Source organism: Anas platyrhynchos, chromosome 4 (genome assembly GCF_047663525.1).
Source record: "Anas platyrhynchos isolate ZD024472 breed Pekin duck chromosome 4, IASCAAS_PekinDuck_T2T, whole genome shotgun sequence".
Lineage (NCBI taxonomy): Eukaryota > Metazoa > Chordata > Aves > Anseriformes > Anatidae > Anas > Anas platyrhynchos.
This window is the reverse complement of record NC_092590.1, coordinates 70847301-70872326: the sequence shown is the minus strand read 5'-3', so window position 1 is coordinate 70872326 and position 25026 is coordinate 70847301. Positions and strand designations below refer to the sequence as shown.

Below are 25026 nucleotides of genomic sequence, written 5' to 3'. Positions count from 1 at the left end.
ACAATGTAAAAACCACATGAAGATTTTTTTTCTCTACATGTAAAACAAACTTCATGGCTCCAAGGAACATCACATACACGAACTTTGACTTAAGTCAGACACACAATGCACAAACCTTTAAGCAGGGACAAGCCTAACAAGTGCCTTGGCAGGGAAGTTGTGCCCACCCAGCCTACTTTCCCCACAGCCTCCAGAGCAAGAAGAGCTGAACTGTTTGCCCACAGAAACACCTGGGCAAGTCCTACACGGACAAACAAAGCACCACAGTGAACTGAACAATTTAATAATAATTAAAAAAAAAGCACACATCAGGAGCAGCGCAGCACTTACACAACTCATTAGCAATCACACCGAGTTTCGCTGCAGCATTTGTTACACGCTTCAAAGCCCAACACACAAAACATGACTCAGGAAGATGAGGTAAGAAGTGGACTTGCACAGTTAGCGTGTACTGATTTAACCCACAATACTTCTGTCTCATGATCACGTATCTGATTTGGAATGAGCCTCCAAAACAAGTCATATTCTAAGAAATTTGCATCTGTAGCCCAGAAAGCACTGGAACTGAAGATTGCTATCAAACCACAAAATTGGTAAACCCAATGTTCTTCAGTGTATGTGAAAACAGAATAAAACTTGGAGCTGCTCTGAGGAAAGGCGACTATAAAGGAACAATTAAGAAAAAGAAAAGCCTTTGGGCAAAAAGAGAAAGAGAAGTCTGCATGCGCATTTGGAAGATGTTTAAAGGCAGAAGAGAAACCAAACCCCAGAGCTAGAAGAGTCAGTTATAATCCAAACTGTGTTTTGTTGGTTTGTTGTTTTATTTCTTTTTTTCTCTCCTATTAAGTTGCTTTTCATCATTTTTTATGTCTTACTTTCAAATTCAGCTGGAAGTATCACTAGCTAGCCAAAGTGGAAGCATGGTACCAATCACATCTGCAAATTCATCTGTACAGCACGCTACAAATTTCCTTAATTATTTACTCACAGAAGTCAACCCAGATTTGGTATACCAACTATATGGGTAATTTGGACAAATTCAAATTTCACAAGTAACTCTTCCTTCTTTACAAAGAGAAATGCATCCTGGCTGCCCCAGACCACACGGAGCTCCATTCAGATCCTCAGAGATTCGTGGTGCTGTGCAGTGTTGGCGTTCCTTACTCCTTCCTTCAGTTCTTCACGAGTTGGCTTCACAGACCCTTGGGGATGCACAACTGCTGATGCAGCATCAAGAATGGAGAAAAGAACAGCAACACAACGAGTAAGATACCTTTATGAGAAACCTTCCTATTCTTACTCACTTTCCCTATTTGTACAAAAAGGTTCAAGTGCATCAAAGTAACATCAGATCTTTTCAATCAAGAATATTCCATGGGAAGCTTTTTTTTTTTTTTTTTACCTCTTCCATAAAACCTTACAAATGACTTTATTTCACAGTTCTCAGCTTTACTGTACAGGCCTCCTCTCAGCTGAAACCTCGTTTCCAATAAAGGCACTCCAATGCCTTTTTACTTAGATGAAATTGTTTTTCTACCAATGCTTGCACAGTTTTCATGAGGGAAAAAAGTCATTAAAACACAGAAAATGCTTCTGTGTCAACTGCTCTGCTTTTTACAAACGCATTGTTAAATGACCATGTTCGGGAGATATGAGCAAAAGCAAACAACTCCAGCTATATTTTTAGGCTACTGATGTGATACAGATTGTAACCTGAAGCACTGCTAGGCTGGTGACATTTTGCTAAAGAACCATGATATGAAAAAGCACTAAGCTGAAAACTGTATTGATTAAATAAGACAAGGGAAAAAGAAGAAAATAGAGAAAGAAATCAGGGGGCCTGAAATGAAACAGCAGAATTTGCATCCTCTTAACTCTTGCAGTTGAGTTTTCTAGCCTTACCCAACCTCCGTATTTTCTCTTCCTGGATTTCTTTTAGTTTTCTAATTTCTGTTCAAGTGATTCATAGAATCATAGAATCATAGAATATCCTGAGTTGGAAGGGACCCTTAAGGATCATCAAGTCCAACTCTGATTAAATCCTGCAGCACAGCGTCACAGTTCAAGGGGACCCATGAGGATCACCAAGTCTAACTCTTGGGAGATGGGCTCCCTAAAGCTGTTTTAAAAACTTTTTGATTACTCAAACTGTGAACAGTAGCATTAAAAAAAAATCAAATCAAGAAGAACAAAAAGCAGAGTAAGACCACAAATGGATTAAATAAGGCAACGGCCTCCCTGATCTTAATTCCACTTGAACCTGTATGTTTTGTGAATGATGAGAAAACCAGCAGCTTTGGTCCTTGGCTGCTCTATGAATTACTAACATTACCACCAAATCCCTCTGTGACCATGGAACAGTTCTGGGCCTTTCCAGCATGATTGCAGCCTTTAATTCTACCTGTAACTGTATGATTAAGTTTTATTAAACTGTGGTATACCCTGTGACTCATATGAAGAGTAATCACAAACATTTTTTTGCACTGGACCCATAAGATGCCCATCTCACACGTGGAAAATTAAGGTTACATTTCATTCTCACAGCACTCCCTTATTGCCAAGCGTTGTGATACAGAAGAACATTGCGTGAACGAAGCCGCCAGTGTTTATAAAACACTAGGAGATTCATGGATAAAAGCTATTATAATTAAAAATTAAATTACTCTGAACTGGTGGAAGGCATTTTGCACCAGAAAGTGCCTGTGTCCTGCACAGCAGCACTGCTACGAGTCAGCTGTTCTCGCAGAGCCGGTGTGGGCACAAGGCAAGCTGATGCCCGAGCTCAGCTCAGCTCCAAGGCACACATCTGACACCACTGCAGCTGAGAAAACTCCTTCTTTCTTAGTTAACTACGGCTGAGAGAAACTAAACCTGAAACTTGCAGCCCCACTTCGGGTAGGGATCAATGCTGTAACCCTTCAGTGAGTATTGCTGCCAGAACTTTTTATAATTTTAACCGGTCAATATTTGCAGAAAAACTCATGACTAAGCAGTAGGAAGGTTACTGACACATTCAAATCCCCACAAAATTTTTAACACCCGTTCACAAGATTTTATCACCATCACCTGGCTTTTTTCATTACTTGTGAGCTAAGTTAAAAAGCCCAGCGAGCTTTGTTGGAAACATTTTTCATGCACAGAGCAACCCTTTCCCACAGCAGAAGAGCTGTATTCCACATTTCAAAACCCACCACATCCAAAACCCTAACACACGTTGTAATCATCTCCATGCTGAAAGAAAAATGGCTATGAGATGACATTGACATCAAGAATTTGTTGTGCAAATATTGGTACATGTATCATCTTCTGTCCTAAAAAGGCACCATTAGCAGTGAGGCTTCTGGTGTTACCCCACGTGGGAAGGCCAACGCCAACCACCAAGACAACACCAGAGCACCAAAAATTACCCCAACTTGCCTTTGTCTTTAAGAGAGGTGTCTGGGAAATGGCAGTGCTAGTGATCAGCCTGGTGAAGATGCTACAGGCAGCCAGGGGAGTGAATCGCCCACGCTTTTAATAGAAGATTGAAGCCAGAGCGCAGAGCAAGCCCGAATTACGGTATGGCACCTAGCAAATGATGAGTGCACGTGCCATGCCACGCTGAGCTGTCTGGGAAGGAAAAAGTTCAAGTAAAAACATGGATGAAGATCTGACAAGTCACTTCTTCCTCCTTTCATAAATAGGAAAGGCAAGTAGCAAAATACAGCATTTATTTTAAAATAGGTAAAAGCTCAAATGTTAACATTGTCCTATTTAGAAGCATTTGTTTCTCTCCTAGCCCTGGCTGGGCAGCTCGTGCTTTTTCAGATCATGCTCCTGCCAGTGGTTGCATAAGAGAATTACTGAGATTCACAGATTTTCAGAAATTCTGCCAAAAAGTAAACAAACAAAAACAATTATATGCACCTTTTGCTACATACATTATTATTCACAAGCAATAACCAAACAATAATTGTTTAATTTTAATATGGTCCCTCTAAAACATAAATTTTATTATTTATTTATTTTTAGTTATTGTGCATTTGTACAATTTCAGCTACATGTGCAAATGCTACAAGTCACTTCCTACAACGTCTGGCGGATAAAAAGGTCAAGTAATAGATCAAGTAATGTAAGAGGCCTGGTACATTTGGGAAGTTCTTACCATCTTGAGCATTAAAAAAAAAAATCATTGTGCTGCACGTCTAGCACAGGCCCTCCAGCAGAGATTATGTGATTATTTATGGATGCCGCAGTCATGTGGTTGCACAGCAAAGCTTTTGTGGGAAACATGACACAATTAGATTTCAGTCAGGCTGCTGGCAGCGACTTGCAGTTTTGCATTTGCCTCAAACCTGCTCTCAGTGGCGGTAAAGGAATAGCAGCTCGGCAGTGCTACCGGCTCAGCCAGCCGGGGAGTTGAGCCACCTCGATGCAGCGAAGATCTCAGAGGCTCCTCTCCCTGTTTTGTTTCTTACCTTACCCTGCATGACTCCAGCAGCAGCTCCCTGGGTGTCACTGCGTTTCCCTGAGAACTTGGCAGCACTGCCTTCACCACCGGGCTCCTGTTATTAAATGCTGTCCCTTCATTCAAACAAGCATTTTCCAGACCTGACCATGTAGTCTCTCATTGTACTTTGCAGAAAAACACCAGATTTTCAAAAACTATTTTGCTGTATTACATCTCAAAGAGCAACTGACTTCTTTTGGTTTATTTACCTACTTCTGCCTCTCAATCTGCTTTAAACTCGGCATATCTACACATTCAAGTGCTACATGTAATTAAAAACAAGAAAATAGTTTAAAAATTCATAGAATACTAGCTACTAAGTTTCTAACTGACAGCTTCTGAAAAATTGGACTACAAAAATCAGGGAATTAATGCACTTATAATGAAACAGGCTGTGAGAATATACTTATTTGGCTCCTATCACATTCATCACTTCTTTTCTTTTACCTATAAATCCCACAACCTCACTGCCTGACCTACAGGGTACTACAGAATATCTAATTACCTGATTTCAGAACAATTCACGTTTGGCCATGAAAAAAATAATTCTTTAAATTCAATAACTTGCATGGGGTATTTTTGCAGCACTTAGTTTTCTTTCTGAAAGCTCGCAGAAGAAATGCTCAGCCAATAAAATGACTTTGCTTTCCCATCCAGCAAAGTTTAGGATAATGTTACTAAAACCAACACCTCTTATTAAACATCACAGAAGCCTCCAACCACCGCAGGGGTACGCCAGCATGCCTGGAGAGGGCTCTGTAACAAAGACACTCCTATTCCCAGGTTTAAACTGACTCCTGTGACACTGAGTTGCCTCCTCGTGCCTACACACATACCTCACTGCACTTGCCACCAAAGGGCACCGCTCCAGCACCACTCACCACAGCTCTCCTAGAAGCAAGCTCCTCGATGCTGACCTATTTGGCACCACAACACCTGCAAGCAAGGGTCACAGCAGGAAGAGGAGTGCCCAGAAATCATTGCTCGGGCAGCAAGGTGAGATTTGGTCCCACCTCGGCCATGTAACTGGGACGCTAAGGTGTGCTTGTACAGCCCAACTCAGCCCAGAGCCCGCATGCACAACTTCTGTGCAGCCTACCTGGGGTGAGGCAGAGTTTAATGCACATTCAACTACAGTTGAGTGCATGAGTAGCAATTGGATTTTTTTCCTTGGGAAGACACTAAATGAGCCAAGCTGCAATGAGCTCTATTGTAAATGGTTAATGACTTTGATATTCTACAAAAACCTCTGAAAACGAAGAACAGCTGCACAATGAAAGCTTGAACAATAATATTTTACACTCTCCATACCAACAAGTCTCGGTTTTAAGAAGCAGCACAACTACCCAATTCAGACAAGTAGCAGCACACCATAGCTAAGCACCCTGCTCATCACCAACCAGCACAATTACTTGGTGCAACACGGGAACGCTGAGAGCTCACAAGGCATCTGAAGCTTCAGGGAGCTGTGTTAAACAAGGGAGGCTATTAGAAAACAAAGCTCAAAATCTCAGACTGGACAGCCAAGATGAATGCCTACTTGCTGTCTTAATGTGTATGGTATATACAAAACCATTATAGAAATAAAAATTCAGCAGCGTGCACATTAAACTCGCAATACCTTTTAAAACTTTTCAAGTTATAAATATACCATAATATCTGCATTTTGCAGATTTGATCTGTTTACTGTCAACCGCATATCCATAAAACTAACGTTGTATTTTGAACACCACCATTGATAGAAGATATTTCATCAGGGCTGGCTACCAGCATTCTACCAAGTCTCCTAAGGTGCTCTCACAATGCACACCTTTATAAAAAAAAATTATATTATTATTAAACCTACCAGAGATCAGACACAAAGTGACTTTTTTCATCCATGTGTAAGTGACATGTTAAAAGCAAACAGCAGAAACATGAGACAAAACTGCATATCATTTAGCTGTTATGGACTTACTTAATAAACAGATTTGTTCATTGTAAATCTCAGAGTTTCCCATGGCTAATTGTAGCCTTTGTAACTGGCTTGTTTGCCAACCAGGAACAGCTTATATACCACCTGCAGTAATGAGGAGAATGAACTGCAGACTTTCTCTTAGAGCTTTCAGCAGTTTGTGTCAACTCTACTTCTGCCAGATACATTTAGCTATTTAATACCTGGACTTCACGACTATAGAATTGCATTTAGATCTTGTAAATATGCAATTTTAAATTTCCTGAGTGTCCATCTCTAATTACACTGATAACATAGCAATATGGTCCCATAACTCTCTCAAGTGAAAACTAATACCAAGAGGGAACTTGAACTGAGCGCTATGGTCGCTATTTGCTCTCAAAGGGTGTTAGGATACCGAATGATACAGGCGATCTGCATTCTGCATTTATCTCGTGGTCTGGTAATTTTATTTAATGTTTAACCTGCTCCCAACTTCAACACAGGCAAAATTAAAAGTTAAAGCAGAAGCCTTGATGTGTCTCTGTTTATCGCCTAATGCATCTGCTTATCCATGCAGAAAAACAGTTCCACAGTCAGATTATATTAATTTGCTTATGAGATGGCTCTAATTAATAATATCCTCTATTGCCAAATATATACAGAATCCTTTCATTCCCCAGTTCTCACTGCACAAATACAGTTTACACAGACAGCTTTCCAAAGGCACACATTTTCAGATCCCCAGCATCATCTCCGATGGTTTGTCCATTCAGCCAAGCATGGTCGGGCAGGGGCACACAGCTCCCTGCACAAGCTCTTTTTCAAAGAAAACAGCAGAAGCCTCTAATTGGGGCAGCCCATTTCATGGTTGCTCTAAAATAAGTACATAAATAACACAACAGAGCCTCTTTTCCCCCAGCCTCAAGAGGGGTCCCACACCTTGAACTTTCAACACCACCAGCCTGAGGGGGCCTAGGCCATCACAGCCCAGCCTGTTTCTGTCACCAGTCCCCTGACCAACTACACACTTTGTCTTGGTAAATCCCTCCCTTCGAGCAGCAAACCAGGTCCTACTACTTCATAAAAATCAGCTCTGGCCTCACTCAGCCCCATCTGTGATGGCCTTTTGATCCTACTCAGCGTGAGCTGCCCTGTGGTGGGCAGGCCCCAGCCAGCAGCACAGCCTCCCCCTCGCTCCCTTCACCCAAGGGATGGGGAGAAAAACAGAGGAAAGACAAGAAGACCCAAGGGGAAGGCAACAACAATTTAATAAGAGCAAAGACGGCATGCACGAACAAAGCAAAAAAGAGGAATTCCCTGCTTCCCATCGGCAGGCAGATGTCCAGCTGCCTCCTGGAAGCAAGGCCTCACTGTGTTAGCATTTGCTTGGGGAGACAAAAATCACAAAAATCCTAACTCCTAACAGCCCCTCTTCACCTTTTCCTGAGCTTTCAATGCCGAGCACTGTGTCTCACAGCATGCAATAACCCTTTGGTCACTCTTTTCTTATGTCCCCTCCCAACCTCTTGCCCAGCTTTAGATTTCGTCTTTGGCTCTTGGCTATAAAATGACTTCTCACTGCTGGCCTAAAAAATTAAGAGGATAAGGACCTTACAAGGGTTTCCCCATCTTTAGCTGAGGCAGGGGAAATTTAGGCTTAACATCAGGAGGGGGTTCTTCACAGACAGGGTGGTTGCACACTGGAACAGGCTCCCCAGGGAAGTGGTCACTGCACCGAGCCTGACTGAATTTAAGAAGAGATTGGACTGTGCACTTAGTCACATGGTCTGAACTTTTGGGTAGACCTGTGCGGTGTCAAGAGTTGGACTTGATGATCCTTAAGGGTCCCTTCCAACTCAGGATATTCTATGATTCTATGATCTTTAAACAGACATTTTCAGAGGTTGGTTGGTTTGTTAGGAAAACATGCTAATTGTACATAACCTACTTCCAGCTACCAGTCAGTGACTCCATATCCTGCCTAGAGCAGAGCAGATGACCAAGAAGGCTGTTGAAGAGAGAAGATGCAGGCTCAAAGCAGTGACATACAATTTTTCATGTATACAGTTTGTCTGATTTTTGTTGTGGTTTTGGGGGTTATAGGTGTTTTTCTTTCCCCATTTGCTTTTTTTTTTTTTTTTAAATTATAAAGCAAAATCATCACAAAGTACGCATTACTAGGCAAAAAGCTCAAGAGGAAACACACGCACTTTTTAGTGAATCTTTCATTATTCATTCCTTCCAGTCCTACAGTTTTTAGTGCAGGTCTGTTCAGACAATATTGGGACTGTTGTATATATTTAATTTTTATTTATTTATTTATTTATTTTAAACGTACCATTGGTCCCCAGGGGCCCCCTTATATTGCAGCTGACAGTAACCTAAGCCATAACAGAAAAGTATTTTTTAACTAAAAGACTCTTAAAATCTAGTCATTCAGTCCATACTGAGCATTCAGTTCTTAAAACTGCAGTTACTTCAGCTCATAAACTCCAATAAAAACCTGGATAGAAATACCCTGGCTGCTCCGAAAAAGAAGAAAAGTTGCTGTGGTTAACCCACTCTAGACTTCAGTAAGTGTTCTCTTCAACCCAGTGTTATAAATCCCAGCTGCGCATTAATCTGCTCGCCAATTTAGGCACTCATTGGTGCTACATTTAAAATGCTGAAAAAAATGTTTTTACAGGCATTGTTGGGCTGGCAGACGGATATATTTTAGATTCTGGTCTGTCTTGTTAAAGCATAGGTTGCTCTCCAAGCATTTTGTTATTCAGATTCAATCAGCCCTGCGTGCGGTTACTGTCTCAAAGGAGTTGTTCAGGAAAAGATACTCCAGCCTTGTATTCGATAACTACCACCATGTATTACTATGTGCTTGCTGCTTGATAGGAGCAGCACAGAGACACTCAACCACCCGTAATACTTGCATTCAGTGGCCTGCATATATTTCAAGGGGTCACTTTACTTTGACTACATCAGTAAGTTGATGCAAAAGAACAGAGAGAGAACTTGGAAGGCTTCGTGCACCATTTGAGATTAGAATTAACAAGCATTTTACTAAGAATCCAGCAGAGTTTCACATATAATGTGAGTAACACCATTTATTGCCAATTTACAAGTTAAGCCACAACAACAAATACATTTACAACCATAAGCAACGCCATTGCAAAGTTAACTCCCAGCATTTTAGTTTCTTTTATTATAGTGGATTTGGGAAAAAAATCTTGAATCAGAACAGATAATTATATGCTACACACACACAAACTAACCAACCTGATGCAGGTTTCATTTTAACATTATAATGGAGTTCAAAGATGAAGTACAAGTGGGGGAGCTTTTTACTTTTTTCCTTTTTTTTTTTTTTTAAATGCATCTTTGTACCTTCTGTTTCCTTCCACAGAATTGTGCGATTGTAAAGATGACAAACTACAAGACAATGGAACATCTTTTTAAATAAACTTTGTCAGGATGCTTTTTCATTGTTAAATTCTGCTTAGCTAATGACAACCTATTCTCCACAATTTCTTCCTTGAGCCATTACCATAATAAAGCTTGGTGACATTTCAGAGTAAAGGAAACCCATCTGCTAACACATGGATAGCTAGCATCTTTGACAGCACAATTTTCATCAAGGACAGCAAAAGAAATGATGTCTTGTGAGTGCCACATATATCACAAGTGAGATCAGCCTGTGCTTTTCATTATTCTCCATGCATTGCATTTGGAAAGGAAAATGTGCTGTCACATTAATGCATCGCATTGTTTGTCAACATCATTTGTAATTGCACAAGTTTAAAGTCAGAAAAGAAGTATGCAAGGGAAAGGGATTTCTTAGGAGTAAAAAAAAAATAATCAAAAATTGAGTGGAGGATGACTCAGACCAATGAATTCAGATTTGCAATTTGTATATCTAAGTGAAAACACGCAGACTTCATCTATGTGCTTAAAAACTTGGAAAAGATTAAGTTATACATTTTAGTCTCTAACAACAGATCCACATCCTAGCACTGCCTGCTAAACAACTCCAAAAGTACAAAGAGGCAATAGGTTGTACAGAAATCTCCACGTAATCAATAGCACAGCTCCAGCCCTGAGCTGGTATAGTAACAGAAAAGCTTCATAAATTCCATCAAGTACCATAGCAAGAACGAAGCGTTAAGAAATGAAACAAAAGGTAGATTTTACTGAACATTTTTTGTATCACCCCCCACTAGAAGGCCGAGTTCCCCCATCCCATCTCACCCATCCCTGGGGTACAAGTGGTGCCCAACTCCCCTTCACTCACACCCTGCATATCCCACAGAAGTTTATGTAGGGTTTTTTATGTGCATTTAAAGGGGGGGGGGGGGGGGGGAGAAAGAGGGGAGAGAGGGCTTATAATAAAAGAAAATTTCATGTCTCCCTCCTCAGCTCCACATGCATATCTGCAAGGATATAGGCCTATCTACAAGGAGTGTGTTAATTGAATATATTCACAAAATCATTATGAAACAGGATGCAGATTTTCTTCCACCTCATGCAAGAGATTTGTTACGCAATTTCAATTACAGAAGTATTTGCATCTCGCTGCTAAAGCATCAAGTAGTCACTTGAAAGAACACTCAGTCATAAAATAAGGAGCTACAGAAACCTTAAATAATGCTCAGAGCGACGATCTGCCTCCTAAGAGGAAGGCAGCTTCATTTTTAGATTCCACGTTGGGACTGTGTAAGCAGCCCCGCTGGGGAGGCAGGCGTGGAGGTTACTGACAAAACTAAAAGGGCTGAAGTCACAAGGGGTCCCTCAGCTGACCTCATTAAACACAGGAATGACATGCACATGTGCAACCTATTAAGCAGGTTCCTGAAAGTCAGGGTATAGTTGTTTGCACAAACGTTTAGTGGGCTGTAAGTGGTCAGATGTGATGAGGATGGCTCAGAGATCTGATCTTATTGCTCCATGATTACATCCTTACTGCTAGAACACTGCATGACCTTTAGCTGAAACAGCAATCTTTTCCTCTACTCTTAGATAAACCACCAAAAATCGAGTTGTAGGCACAGGGGAAGAGCCAAGTCCAAAGATGGAGTAGAAAAATTTTGTACTAATTCAGCCAAGGAGACTTGACATTTCTTCTACACGCAGAGCTATCACCGAAATAATTTGGTATAAACAAAGCAAAATGCCTTGTGTATAGTGCAACAATTTCTTACAACACGATGGGGAAAAAAAATATCAAGATCTTTCCATGACTTGAAAACATGGGAATACAGAGGCCCTTTAGTAAGAGAAGTAAAATAAAACACAATTCTGCAATAGCTCTACATTATTGAGAAGGCCGTGCAGAATTGCCAATAGTATTTTTCTTCCTTTCCAAGGTGATACTTGCTTTTAAATTATAATGGTTAAAATAATTTAATTCTTAACTTTCTGAAATGCTTGAAATAGCAATTCTACAACATGATCTGTGGTTAAGTTGAAAAAACTTTCAAGGAGTCAAATAGTATTTGAGAATATCGACCTAAGTCTTGGGTTTAATGAAATAAATATAAACGAAACAAACCGTGATCATACGGAAAAAGGCTAATAACTCAGTGCAAATGTGTGATTAATGGCTTGCTTTGTTTGCAGACCACCATGCATTGTGGTCTCTGCATAAACTGTTGCAGAATTTCTGAACCACCTCTTGGTAAACGCACAAAGCTTAACCTTGTAATTCAGCACAGCCTGACAAAGCTTGCTAGAGGCAAGCTAAAATACTGAGCTAATTTATGAAGTGGCACAAGAGCAACAAGGGCAGTAAGAGAGCACTAACAAAGCTGCTGTGGAGATAAATGCATTAAAAAAAAAGTGAAATCCCCTTAAGGGACCACGCGCAATACAAACTTGTATTACTCAGCTTAGTCCAGTTTGAGGAGGACAGATCCTGTCCATTCACATACAAAAAGCTAAATAAAGGATGGTTGGGATCACTTCTATCTTCATTTCTTGTGGCCTTCAGAAAAGCACACAACACATTTACAGAGTCCCTGTGCTTCTTGTCGTAGAAAAAAAATAGAAAGAAAGGGACAAGAAAACAAAAACAAGGTGCCACCTCATTAGGGATGACTTTCTGTTCTCTTTGAGCCTCTCCACTTACATTGACTTAAACCACCAGGTCCCTCCAGTCTCCAACTCGACACCGCACAAAGATTGAAAGCCTCACACGTGGCTACAAACCACTCCTGGAACAAAACAAACCCACCAAGGATGGCAAATGCCATAAAAGTTACTGGTTCTCAATAGAAGGATGAGAGAGAGATCAAACCAAGCTATTCCTAAACAACTTAGTGCCAATTTTTTTCCGTTCTTCAAGCCACCAAGTGTTTTGAATTCCTCCCTATCCATCTTATCCTGTCTCTCACACAGCGATACCTGTGGATGGACAGAATACAAAAGGTTAAGGAAATACTGAAGATCAAGCACACCTGTGTTTAACTTAACGTTTCTTGAGAAAGTTTGGGCCATAATATAACAAACCACATGAGGTCCTAGTTGGGATTTCTTAAGGCAAGCACTAACTGAGATTCTGAAGTCTGTTTTGGAAAGTCTTTTGTATTACTTTGTATGCTGCAAAACAGCAGGCTCAAGCGGTTCTTAAATGTACACTCCACTGGCACTTCCAAAGTTCCCATCGCGTTAACCACCGACACCTTTTATGACTGACACAGCAAGCAGACTTGATTTATATTCCAAATTTCTCTTCGGAGCCGTGGACATGCAAATCATTTCTAAAAGTTGTATACATGAATCTGAAATTACGTGAAACGGGCACAGGGAGCCTACAGCACGGACGAGCACTTGCACATTCAAAATGTGAATATTCAGAGTTAGGCACTCTTTGCAAACAGAGCAACATGCTCATCTCACCGAGCACTTCCATGTTCTCCTCTTTTCTCTCCTACATAATTACCAGGGTTTATTAGAAATCGTATTTAGTTTTTCCCCAGGTGTATTTTTAAGCTCCCAAAAGCTGACTCCGATTTGTGTGTGCACCCGCTGAACAGCGTGTCAAATATGCCACTGGAGGGTTTAAATTCTTAGCCTTACAGCCTAAATTATTAGCCTTCAGAAGCCTGCATGTGGATTTATAAGTGCTGTCTGAAGAATTCACTCGAGCAGCTTTAAAGCACTCAGAAGGAGACAGCACAACATCTGTCCCCGACAAGCTGCTGAGCAGCAGGCAGCGAGCCAAGCGCTCGCACATTCCAGCCTAGCAAAACCAGACCATTTTCAACAGCTGTAAACAGTAAAGCAAGAGCTACTTTTACCATTAAATCAAAGAAATATAAAAGCTTGCAAGGAGTATGTAGCATCTGCTGCTTAAAGTTTACCGAAAAATGACAGGGGCACAAGGCAGCTAGGCCTTACAGATGTAAGGCTGTTTATTCCCATTTTACTGGGGAAGATACATTCGTGGCTTTTAAAATTGTCATAGGTGTAAAATATGGGGAAGGCTTCACTGCTCTGCAAAACTAAACCGAAGCTTCTCTGAGGAGCTCACTAGGCAAATTCAAAGGAGAAAAAGTAGATAGAGCAAACCTTTAGGAAAAAATAAAAGCCCAACTTTTGTGTCCTTTACTGGTATGCTTCACATCCTGATCCCTCCCAGAGCATTGTAACTGTCTTTACGTTTTGGGGTTTGTTTTCCTCTTAAGGAAACAAGAATCAACCTTATAATAGAGCAATGAAAAATGAAGAATAGAAAAAGCATAAAAGACTTAAAAAGACAAAAGATACATGTAGATAAGCAGAGGGTAAGTGATGTTAAAAACTACAGGAAATACTAACAGATGTTTACAACTCCTGGTAAAAGCAGAAGGAAAGAAATGAGCAAACAACAAACTCAGGACTGATTTTATTGCCTAAAAGAAAGCCAAAGCGTTTCAGAAAGCAAAGAGTGAGAGCATTACCTCTTTCAATATCAAGAATATACAACTCGATGCTTTTTCTACTGATAACAAGTAGAAGTAAAATGCTTTTGACCAGGCTGCTTTAAAAAAATATAACCTCCAAATGAACTCATGAGCTGCCGAAAACACTTTAGGGAAGTTTTGCCTGAACATGCTTAGCCCCACGTTTTCAGGTGCTCCAAACAGTGTTCACGTATCAGAGTTCTTCCTTTGTATGGTGGATTTGACCACATTTCTTGCCTACTGACAGCAGGCTGCAGCGCCATACAGGATGGAATTGGAGACCACACACCACCTTCATGGGCCTTCCCTTTGAACGTGTGACACCAAATGTTAGCTGTGTGACAACTGGGGACGACAAACGAGATTCAGGGCATGCCCATTGGTTACCTGAGCGCTGCAGCAGCTGAAGGGGAGAGAGGAGCAATCCCCTGCATGCCCCGTGTGTTAGCATGAGGCTCAAGAGAGAGAGAGAGCAGCTATGGCAGCACAGCAAAGTGGGAGCACAACACAGAAGCCATCTGTGTGAGCCTTGTATTCACGGCGTGTGATGCAGGAAGCCTGCAAAATGCACAAAAGTGATTCCAGGCAAGCAGCTTGGTGCCATGAGAGGAGCTGATGGCACAGCCAAAGGACCGACACCTTTGCAAGGCTGAACTGCTGAGGGGCACAGCTGAAGAGGTCAGCAGTACGAAATACAAGAAGCCCATAAGCAAATACTTCTCAGACACACATCCCGACTTCCCATTTATTTCCTGGTGCACTTGAAGCCGTGACAAACCCCGTACGAGCCCTAGGAGGCTGCCACAGCGCTGCAGCAGCAGGGTCAAGCGAGGTGCTCCAGCGGGAGGCTCCGAACACAAATGCTGCCTGACAGGCAACATGCACAGGGGGAACCTGCGCCGGTCCTTTACTTCCCCTGTCAGTCAAAACCAACTCAAGCATCCTTCACAAACCATACAAGCCCACCATGGCTTTTATTTGTTCTTTTTTTATTGTTTTTGTTTTCCTTAAGGTTAGGTGGCATTTAAGGGGCTGCTATGTTGTGCTGAGCAGCTGTCCTTGCTTTCATTTCAGCCATGAATGGGACAGATCACTAGTAAAAACTTAATGATTCCTCTTGGCTTTGCATTTGAATAAATGAATAAACAAAATTACTAGTTTTCAGTTAAAATATGGAAGGAAAAGGTTGTCCAAGCTGACAGACAGCTGTGAGGACAAAAACTGCTAGTTTACCAGAGATACATGAGGGTACTGGGAGGGAATTAAAAAGGGGATTTTGCAGTAAAAAATAAGGATCACCTGATTGAACTTGTGGCTGCCACTCAGTGAACTTCTGAAGCCACTCTCCTTCAGGACAAATTACTGTAGTTTGAGCGCCGTGGGAAACGCTATAGCCTTGAAGTGCACAGTGAAAAACAAGCTCCTGTATCTTTCCCCCATAACATAGCAGATATTGACAAGATAATTTTTCCATTGATCTTTATAGGTTTGCACCGAATCTATTTTCTGTCTTTTACTGATCTAAGAACCAGGATGTATTGACAATAGGAAATATACTTTATCACAATGGGTAGTGTTCAATCCTGCCCTAAAACAAACACAAACTATTATCATCCCCCCCAAAAAAACAATGAAAAGAACCCAGAATACATACCTCAAGCTTCTTCAGCAAAATAAGATTTAAACGGCACATTTTTCCCCTAAAGGGAAAAAGTACCTGCAATGTGGTACTTCAATTGTATGCACAAGGCACAGGTTTTTAATGTTTTATATTAAATATATTTTTATAAGGTGCTTTAGAAGGTTAAAATGAAATTATTCAAGCACCTTTCCAGAGCAACATGAACTAATTGAAATACTAAATTCCACAAAACCACTTGTAACAACTCATCCAAGAAAAAAAAAGAGAGGGCTCTGTTCCTGCAGCCCCTCATCCCGCTGGTTTGGGATATTATGCATTAGCTCACAAGGACTGGTGTCACAAGTGGCTGAGGGAGCAAGCAGAAACCACCCAAACATTGCTGAATACGGCTTTTCCCAATTAAAAATGTACAGGTGTGCCCCACAGAACACCTAAGCACAAAGATATTATGAATAAAGACTCCCCAACATACACAGAGCACTAACACAGCCTTCTTTCTTTGCTACCTTTCTATTTGTTAGACAGCACGAACAAAACGCTGACAGGGACTTATGACTTCTGTATTTTTCCATTAACAGATCTAAATTCTTGTCATGAAAAAGATGAACAAATATCACTGTGTGTTCACTGTGTGCCGGCAAGCACAGCATCCCCTTTGCCCTGGACATCCCTCGGGTGACATTGTGTAACTCAGGTTGTGAAAACACAGAATAAATTCTTGCTCCTGGCTTAGAGAACTTGTTCTCATCCCCCCCTTCCCCAGGAAGCCTTTTTCTCTCCAACCTCCTGCCTGCCTTGGGGCTGTCGGACATCACAGTGAACTCCCAGAGTATTTGTTTGGGGAGAGGAAAAGCTTTAGTATTTTCACTCCTAAATAAAGGGGACAAGATATGTCCCGCGTGTTAATTAATCCCATGAGCAAGTTAGCTACAGCCAAGCTTATGACTATATAGGAGAAAAAAAAAAAAAGGGAAGAAAAAAAAAAAGCAGCAGCAGACCCTGCCAGGGAACAGCAGGGAGCAAAGCAAGCAGAACAACCTGGATATTCGTGTCCGGCTGCGCAGAGCTGCTGACCTTTCTGTGCTGAATGAAACCTCCTCCACGTGCTGGATTAGGTGGGCTACGTGGCTCGGGGAGGCAAACAGGCAGGGAAGGAAATAGCTTGTGTCTGCTCTGATAGGGAGGAGGGAGGCAGCAGAAAATAGTGCAGAATAGAGATAAATGAATATTACTCTTGGAGTGATTCTATTAATTCAAATGCAAGGCATAGGGGAACTGCATTTGGTACAGTACTGCATAGAGAGTAACGTAAGGGAACAGAGCACGCCGTGTTGTATACGTGTGGATACACAGGAAGGCTACACCATGCCAGTGCTATTTATTGCAGAAAGCAGGCATGGAGTTGGATCAAGTCTACTCAGTCTGAGACAGCACAGTCAAGAGAACAAACAGGAAAAAAAACAGGATGGGGGACTGTAAAAAGTTAAATACAGTAAGTGAAAAAGCTTGAGCACAAGCACGCTGTGAGGTTCTGTATGCATATTGAACAGATTCACTCCAGAAATGTTTTCAGTATCGTGGGTTCGTTCACTTGCCTTCTTCCCAAGAGAGAAAAAGCTCCAGGCAACAGCCAGCCCCAGCAAGGACTCGCTCTGCCTTTCCAGGTCACCTCCAGCACCCACATTCAGCATGGTTTTACCTTGCTGCAGCCATACACGCGAACACCTCTTCTCTTCTCCTAAACCCTACCTCCAGATCTTTCGGCCAGCAACACAGCCACCTGCATCACCGCTTCTTTTAGGGTGCTCACACCTGCAAGCAGCAGGGACAGATCCTGTGCCAACCCGCTGGGCTGGCCAAAGCCCCAAGCAGCCAAGCCCCTGCCAGCTCTCCTCCAGGACAGAGCGTCCCCAGGTTTTCCAATAAATATTAAAGTATAAAGGAAAAAATGCACAAAGACTTTTTTTTTTTAAATACAGTGAAATTTTCTCCTTGTAGCTGAGTGTAGCGTGCCAAGTTTATTTTTAAAATGCCTTCAGGGCTAAACCTCTGAAAATAGAGCTTTGCAGATGAGAACACCACTAGTTCCTTTAAAGGTGCACACAAGAAGCTGTAAGTATCAAGAGCCACAAATGAAAAGTAATTTGATATTGGTGTAGAAATTGGACTTGAAAAAGAACAATGCTACAGAGTACCTACTACACTACCTGCTAGTGCTGAGAGAATGTCAGGAGTATTTCCATTATAGCACTAATGTTTTCAATTTATCACCAATCTCCAGAGCAATCTTTCAAATCAATGTTTTTCAGACAGCGTCTCTCCCTGTAAGCAATCCCCCCTGCCAAAAAAAAAAAGTTTGAGAGAGTTCAGTTATGTTAAAGCAAGTGAGAAAGAACAAATAACCTTTTCTAACAATTACAGATAGTTCTAGCAGTAATAACTCTGAACGCAGAGATCAAGCCTGGCAGGTTAATATCCACCTCTGGGAAAGACAAGAGACAAGCAAATTGCTCCACAAACATCTTCAACTTAGTGCTAGCTATGATGATTTTATGACAACTTACTGTAACTATATGTTTTTAAAATGCACAGAAGAGAAGCTGCTGTGAAGCCTTGCTTTGTTTTACAGTAAGATTTACAGTATTTTGTAGCATTTAGAGTCATATGACATCTGCAAAGGGATGCGCCTGGCATTTGGACTTCACCAAAAGCACCACGTTTGGCAGTTCACTTTTAAGGTGTTGTCTCTGTTAAATATTCCAATTACCTTACAGATATTTCTATGCAACTCAAATCCTTTAACAATAATTAGCACAGGTTATTTTGGTACAAGACAGAAATCAACATATATTAGAATGAGAATGAACTCGGGAATGCTTTAGAGAGCTAAATTCAATTGTTCAAAGAAGAAAAGACGTAATTAACAAAGGTTTTCAGAGGAAGTCACTTGGGAAACCTCTGGTTTTGGATGGTCAACTTTTGACATCTTTAAAAGGGCTGTTTCAAATCAAGAGGAACACTTCCACTTTGAGAATAGGATCTTGTAAAGAGAAAGTCAGGTATCTCTGTCATCTACTTGCCTATTTGCTACAGTGAATGTTTCCTTCCTGCACCCTCTTACCATTAAACAAAAGCAAACATTGAAAAAATCTTCTCATTTCCTGATAAAAAATGACAACTGCCAGATTTCAGATAGACAAAAACAAGGGAGGTTAGAAAACATTACAGCCCCTCAGCATATTCTCTTTGAATGATCCTGAAGACTGTTTCAGTAAATACTTGCAATGGAACCATAATCTGACTTTGTTTTTAGGGGTTGGGGTTTTGGTTTTGTCATTATTTTTTTTTTTAGCAAGGTCATAGTGGAGGTCATGCAGGAGGATGCAGGAGGTCATGCAGGAGGATCTGGATAGGCTGCACCGATGGGCTGAGGTCAACTGTATGAAGTTCAACAAGGCCAAGTGCCGGGTCCTGCACCTGGGGCGCAATAACCCCAAGCAGAGCTACAGGCTGGGAGAGGAATGGTTGGAGAGCTGCCAGGCAGAGAAGGACCTGGGAGTGATGGTGGACAGTCGGCTGAATATGAGCCAGCAGTGTGCTCAGGTGGCCAAGAAGGCCAACGGCATCCTGGCTTGTATCAGAAACACTGTGACCAGCAGGGCTAGGGAGGTGATCGTCCCCCTGTACTCGGCTCTGGTGAGGCCGCACCTCGAGTACTGTGTTCAGTTTTGGGCCCCTCGCTACAAGAAGGACATCGAGGTGCTTGAGCGGGTCCAAAGAAGGGCGACGAAGCTGGTGAGGGGCCTGGAGAGCAAGTCCTATGAGGAGCGGCTGAAGGAGCTGGGCTTGTTCAGCCTAGAGAAGAGGAGGCTCAGGGGTGACCTTATTGCTCTGTATAAGTACATTAAAGGAGGCTGTAGCGAGGTGGGGGTTGGCCTGTTCTCCCACGTGCCTGGTGACAGGACGAGGGGGAATGGGCTAAAGTTACGCCAGGGGAGTTTTAGGTTAGATGTTAGGAAGAATTTCTTTACTGAAAGGGTTGTGAGGCACTGGAACAGGCTGCCCAGGGAGGTGGTGGAGTCACCATCCCTGGAAGTCTTCAAAAGACGTTTAGATGTAGAACTTAGGGATATGGTTTAGTGGGGACTGTTAGTGTTAGGTTAGAGGTTGGACTCGATGATCTTGAGGTCTCTTCCAACCTAGAGATTCTGTGATAGTAACATCGGAGACTTCAGGAGGTGATTTGAGTCTGCCAGTTTGAGTCTCCTGTAAGGGGATTTTTTTTTGTACTCAACTGTTCGCCAATACTCAAAATATTAAAAAAGTAACCATAAAAACAGTCTCAGACGTAGTGACAAAGATCATATGGTACAGCATTACTGGAAAGAGATGGAAATAACTACTATAATGTGTATGTTCCACAAAAAGCCTAATGTTGTTCACAGAACTCTTTGTAAGACCCAAACCAGAAATCCCAAGGCAAACAGGTTCTCATCAAACACAGCAGGTAGGGTTCAGCCGGCAAAACTTCTTCCACCAGACATCCCACTGAGAAGGCAGTTGGACAAGCCAATTTAGGATAGTAACTACTGAGCAAAACCAGGTTGAGATGCAGGTTACACACTCAGCTCAGCTTTTAGCAAGCCCTTTAGCCTCCATTTCAATTTTTCACAAGATAAGAGGCTTATCTTCACCTGTAGATATGGAAGCACTTGGGAAGAGACAAACTGCCTAGGTTTTACTCAAAAAGCTACAATTTAAAACTTAATTTCTCCAAAGTATATAAAGAAAGAACAAGATTTCAGTTCTTCAAATCTGATTGTATACATTCATACTCCAAACTCAAATCTCAATACACAAAATGGAATTGTAAAAAAGGCAGCTGACTTCTCCCTTGCCTACAAAACCCTGCTGATCAGACCACTAAGGAAAGAGAAGATAAGAGAATAACTAAACTCTTCCTTGGAGGGCACACAGAAACAAAGAATTAAACCACAAAGCTAGCAGCAGTCCTGAAAAAGACCACACACTGGTTATTTTATATACCTGCTTGCTTCTACAGCAGACTCAAAAATTACTTTTGCACTTGCTCGTTTCCCTTGAAAAAGAGAACCTTTCCTTTAAATCAAAGGAGATGATAACTTTGTATCAATAATAGCAATTTTGTAATCCTCTCCAATCCTTAAGATTAAGGCAGCACAAGGCTTCGGTGGTGACAGGGGAGCCAAAACCAAGATGGTGCAACTGGGGCTGAAAGATACCCACCGTCACTGAGACCTAAAACGCAAGGAAAAGCATGGGATGTTACCTTGCATGATTTTATCCCATGTAGCAGAGTTCAAATGCTCCTAACAGTGATGGTGATGGTCAGAAAAATACTTGTACAAGTCACAGGCAAGTCACATATCAAGCATGTGATTTCTGATTGATCAGATTAAAGTTTAAACGTTTTTACTGCTCTAATGCAGCTTTCATTTTAGAAAACTTTCCAGGGATCCTTATTAACAACCACATTAACTGCAAGCTAACGAAAGGAGGATGGGAAAAGTACAGGTATAAAGCATTACAAAGGGGAGTGTGGATCCCCTTCGAGGCCATTCAGCTCCTTTAGTACCCTCCTGTGTCTGGGACAGGACAAGTTTCTTCATGTTCCTTCCTGAACACACCCAACAGGCAGCTTAAGGGATTCTCAAATTGTTATTTTTATTCAAATTACTGTGTTGAACATATTTAGCAGCATTCAAGTGTTAGACAGCTTCTTTTTTTTTTTTTTTTAGTTCTGTCTCAGCTGTGTTGTTTCTTAATATAAAAAAAAAAAAAGTACAGAAAGAGCTAACGTGAGAAGGAGGGAACACACTGCTGCTGCTGCACACTGATGATCCAAACTGGCGTACTAGGGACTATGCCAGAGTTTCAGTGGAGACAACTCCACAATTAAAACATTTCTGCCTGTCTCGGTCTTCCAGAGCACATTTGTCCCAGAACAGCTGGAGCTGATGAAGCTTTTTGCTTGGCTTTCTGTACAGCACGAGTTGTGCAAGGCGGTCACTGTAACATCAGGGTAATTTTGATACAGAATCTGACAGAACAGACAACATTACAGACCATCATTTTACACTCAAACCATTCCAAAATTATAATAATCAAAGTACAAATTGTTCATAACAGCCAAAACTGGAATAAATATGAAATCCCCACTGCTCTTGCAAAGCTGCTTGTTAAAGTTACTTGCAATGCGCATCATCCAAACTCCCAACTTAAGTGTTTCTCCGAACTTCGCATTCGCTGTTTCTAAAAGTAGTCTGCTTGTCTGAAATTTTAACCAAGATCTGAAATCCACGTTATATAAAGCACTCCTTCCCGATACCGATGATGCAGAGTGAGTCACCGCTTCAAAGCCTCCAACACACCACACAATCCACATTCTTTCAAGTCGCGGCTAAACCTTAAAGTGATTTCTCCCTTCCTGCCTCTAACGAAGCATCCTCAGCTAGAAGACAAGCAAGCTGGCAGTGAAGCGTCACTGAGACACCTCCAAAGGTCTGTCCAGAAGCAGGCAGTGGTGGCCAGTGCCAGACAGGTAGAGGTAAGCAGCCACTCAACAAAAGAGGGCTCCGCTAAGTAAAAAACTTCACTGCGGCCACAGGCTAGGAATTAGGAGACACCTGATGATGTGCAGTAACTTGTTGGCGTTGCTTGGCCCTGAAACATCTGCACTCTTATTTGAAAGGAAAAAAAAAAAAAAAAAAGAAACACTTATTCTTGCTCGGGAAGCAACCATTCGGCTGCTGGTGACAGCTCTGTCAATGGGAAATTCCTCCTCGTTGAGTTTCCAGCCCCTGACAGTGACTGCAGTCTCCTTCAGCCCCAGCACGTGGGCCACGAAGCCGAGCCAGGTGCCCACACAGGCTCACGCTATTTCTTGACATGTTCACAGTGACAATAATTCACTTTTTAAAGATGTTTTGAGGAAATCATTCTGCCCACCTTTCAGAAGTCTCCACTGAACAGCTAACATAGCACGGGTTTTCATCTTCCCATCAGCTTCCCTGCTTAAGCTTCCCCAGAAATATGGGCTCCAAAAACAGTGTGAAGAGACCAAGATCCTACTTGGTTTATTTTCAAAATTCAGGAATTACACTTCACTACAGTGTTCACGTGGCTTCTGATAAGCCTTTTTTGAATATATTCAGAACTGCTTCGAATGGTGGTAACGGCAGTACCCAATCACTCAGCTTCAGTACGTTGACAGCACCAGACTTTATGAAGAGATGCCCACAGCTCTAGTCATGAAGCCTTTTTTGTTCTTTAAGACCAAGACTTCAGCAAACCTTACCATCTTTTACTGTAACCAGAACACAGGCGGAAAGCTATCTGAAATCCTAAATACACCTCTTTGCACTTCTACATGAATTTGCAACTTCCAGATGAGCAATGGGTTCTTTTCTTTTCTTCCTTGGTTCCTTCCTCAGCTCCCACTCCCCTTCGCTTTCCTCTGCAACTTCAGTTACTGCATAGTCCAATGAAAGATTCACTACAGAGATGTTACGGAGATAAAAGTATGATTAGCTTCAATAGAACAGCTCAGTTGGAAGGGACCTACGAAGCTCGTTGAGTCCAACTGCCTGATCCCTTCACATAATTGTGATTAATGTGAGACCCCCTGAAACTGCCTTAGGAACAGAAACTCTGGATGTGTCTGAAGACAAACTAATACCTGAAAAACAACAACAGGCAAAAACACACCACCCAAAGACTTGGTAGTTCTCCAAACACTTAGCCACAAGGCAAAGACCTGAGCAGGTAAGACCCCTTTCCTGAAGGACCATCCGGGCATTAGCCAACGTAACATCCTAAGCCTGAACTTGCCTGTACAAGAGTTCAGCTTCCTTCCACTAGGAAGCAGTGTTAAACCAATGAAAACATAAACATGGTTGGGTTGAAGCTACCTAGCTCTAGATAACATTCAGGAACTGGGTAGTACTCACACAACAGTCTCGCACAATGAATTTCACTTATCTGATATGACCAGTGCCATACAAAGCATACAACCCAAGTTCCGTGGCACATGTATGCGAGGAAGGCTCAAATGGGAAGAAATCTGAGAGTGCTCAAGTGCCTGCATTAATTCTCCAACAGCAAGGAGGACAACGTGCACTGCACAAGTTTGAGAAACAGCAGACCTCACTCTGCAGTCCATAGGCATGTGGAGTTCAGACTTCAGATCAAACTGAGAAAGCCACATGTAGATTTAAACAGTGTGTTAGGATTCAGAATTCCCAAATCCAGAATTTACCATGATCACGCTTGTTAAAAGTCACCCTGTAGCAGAAAGCCCACCCCAGAGCTACACTGTACTACTCACCGAACTCACTGCTACGTCAGAGAAAGACGACAAGGCAGTCAGCCCCTGTGAACATTACACACGGTTTTAGCATCTCAGTTCCTGGATGGATTCCTCCCTAGGATAAATGCCTATTTTAGCCTCCGCTAATTTTAGCATATTCAACCAAAATTATTGCTGCTCCTAGAAATAGAATAAGCTAAGTGAAAACTTACCACTCAGAACAAGTCGATAGAACCTTGGCAAAATAATTTTTAAAAATCAGTATGTTAAAAGGAAAACGATGCAGCATTAACCTGATGGAATAGCTGCACCTATGACTCATGTTTACATACCCTGAGCAGCTGGCCTTCAGGTTCTGCCTCTATTCCTCTCTGTCAGAAAAAGATTATTATCTTCAATGGCATTTGTCTTCTAAAGCTGCTGTTTCAAACTAGTACCAAGGGAGGAAGAGACCCCAAAGTCCAGCAGCTCTCCACTTCTCAGACTGCAGAAATCACCACTGTGCTGGTGTCACCTTGCTCAACACCCTCCAGCGAGGTACCAGCACGAGGGGCTGGACATGACATGACCAACTATGGCCTTGCTTTTAGGGGCTTTGGGCAACCTGGTCTGGTGGGAGGTGTCCCTGCCCATGCAAAGGGGTGGAATTAGATGGCCTTTAAGGTCCCTTCCAACCCA

At 42.0% G+C, this 25026-nt stretch overlaps 1 protein-coding gene across 5 annotated transcripts in view; it reads right to left on the bottom strand.

Moving 5' to 3' along the window:
• ZFYVE28 (zinc finger FYVE-type containing 28) overlaps positions 1–25026 on the bottom strand; it is a 144972-nt gene that overhangs the window by 93504 nt on the left and 26442 nt on the right. The window contains exon 1 of one of the 5 annotated variants that reach the window (XM_072037824.1): positions 18209–18225. The exons of the other annotated variants lie outside the window; for them this stretch is intronic. The gene's annotated coding sequence lies outside the window, so the exon portion shown is untranslated. Of the gene's footprint in view, positions 1–18208; positions 18226–25026 lie in introns of those variants that run through there. 5 annotated transcript variants of the gene reach the window in all.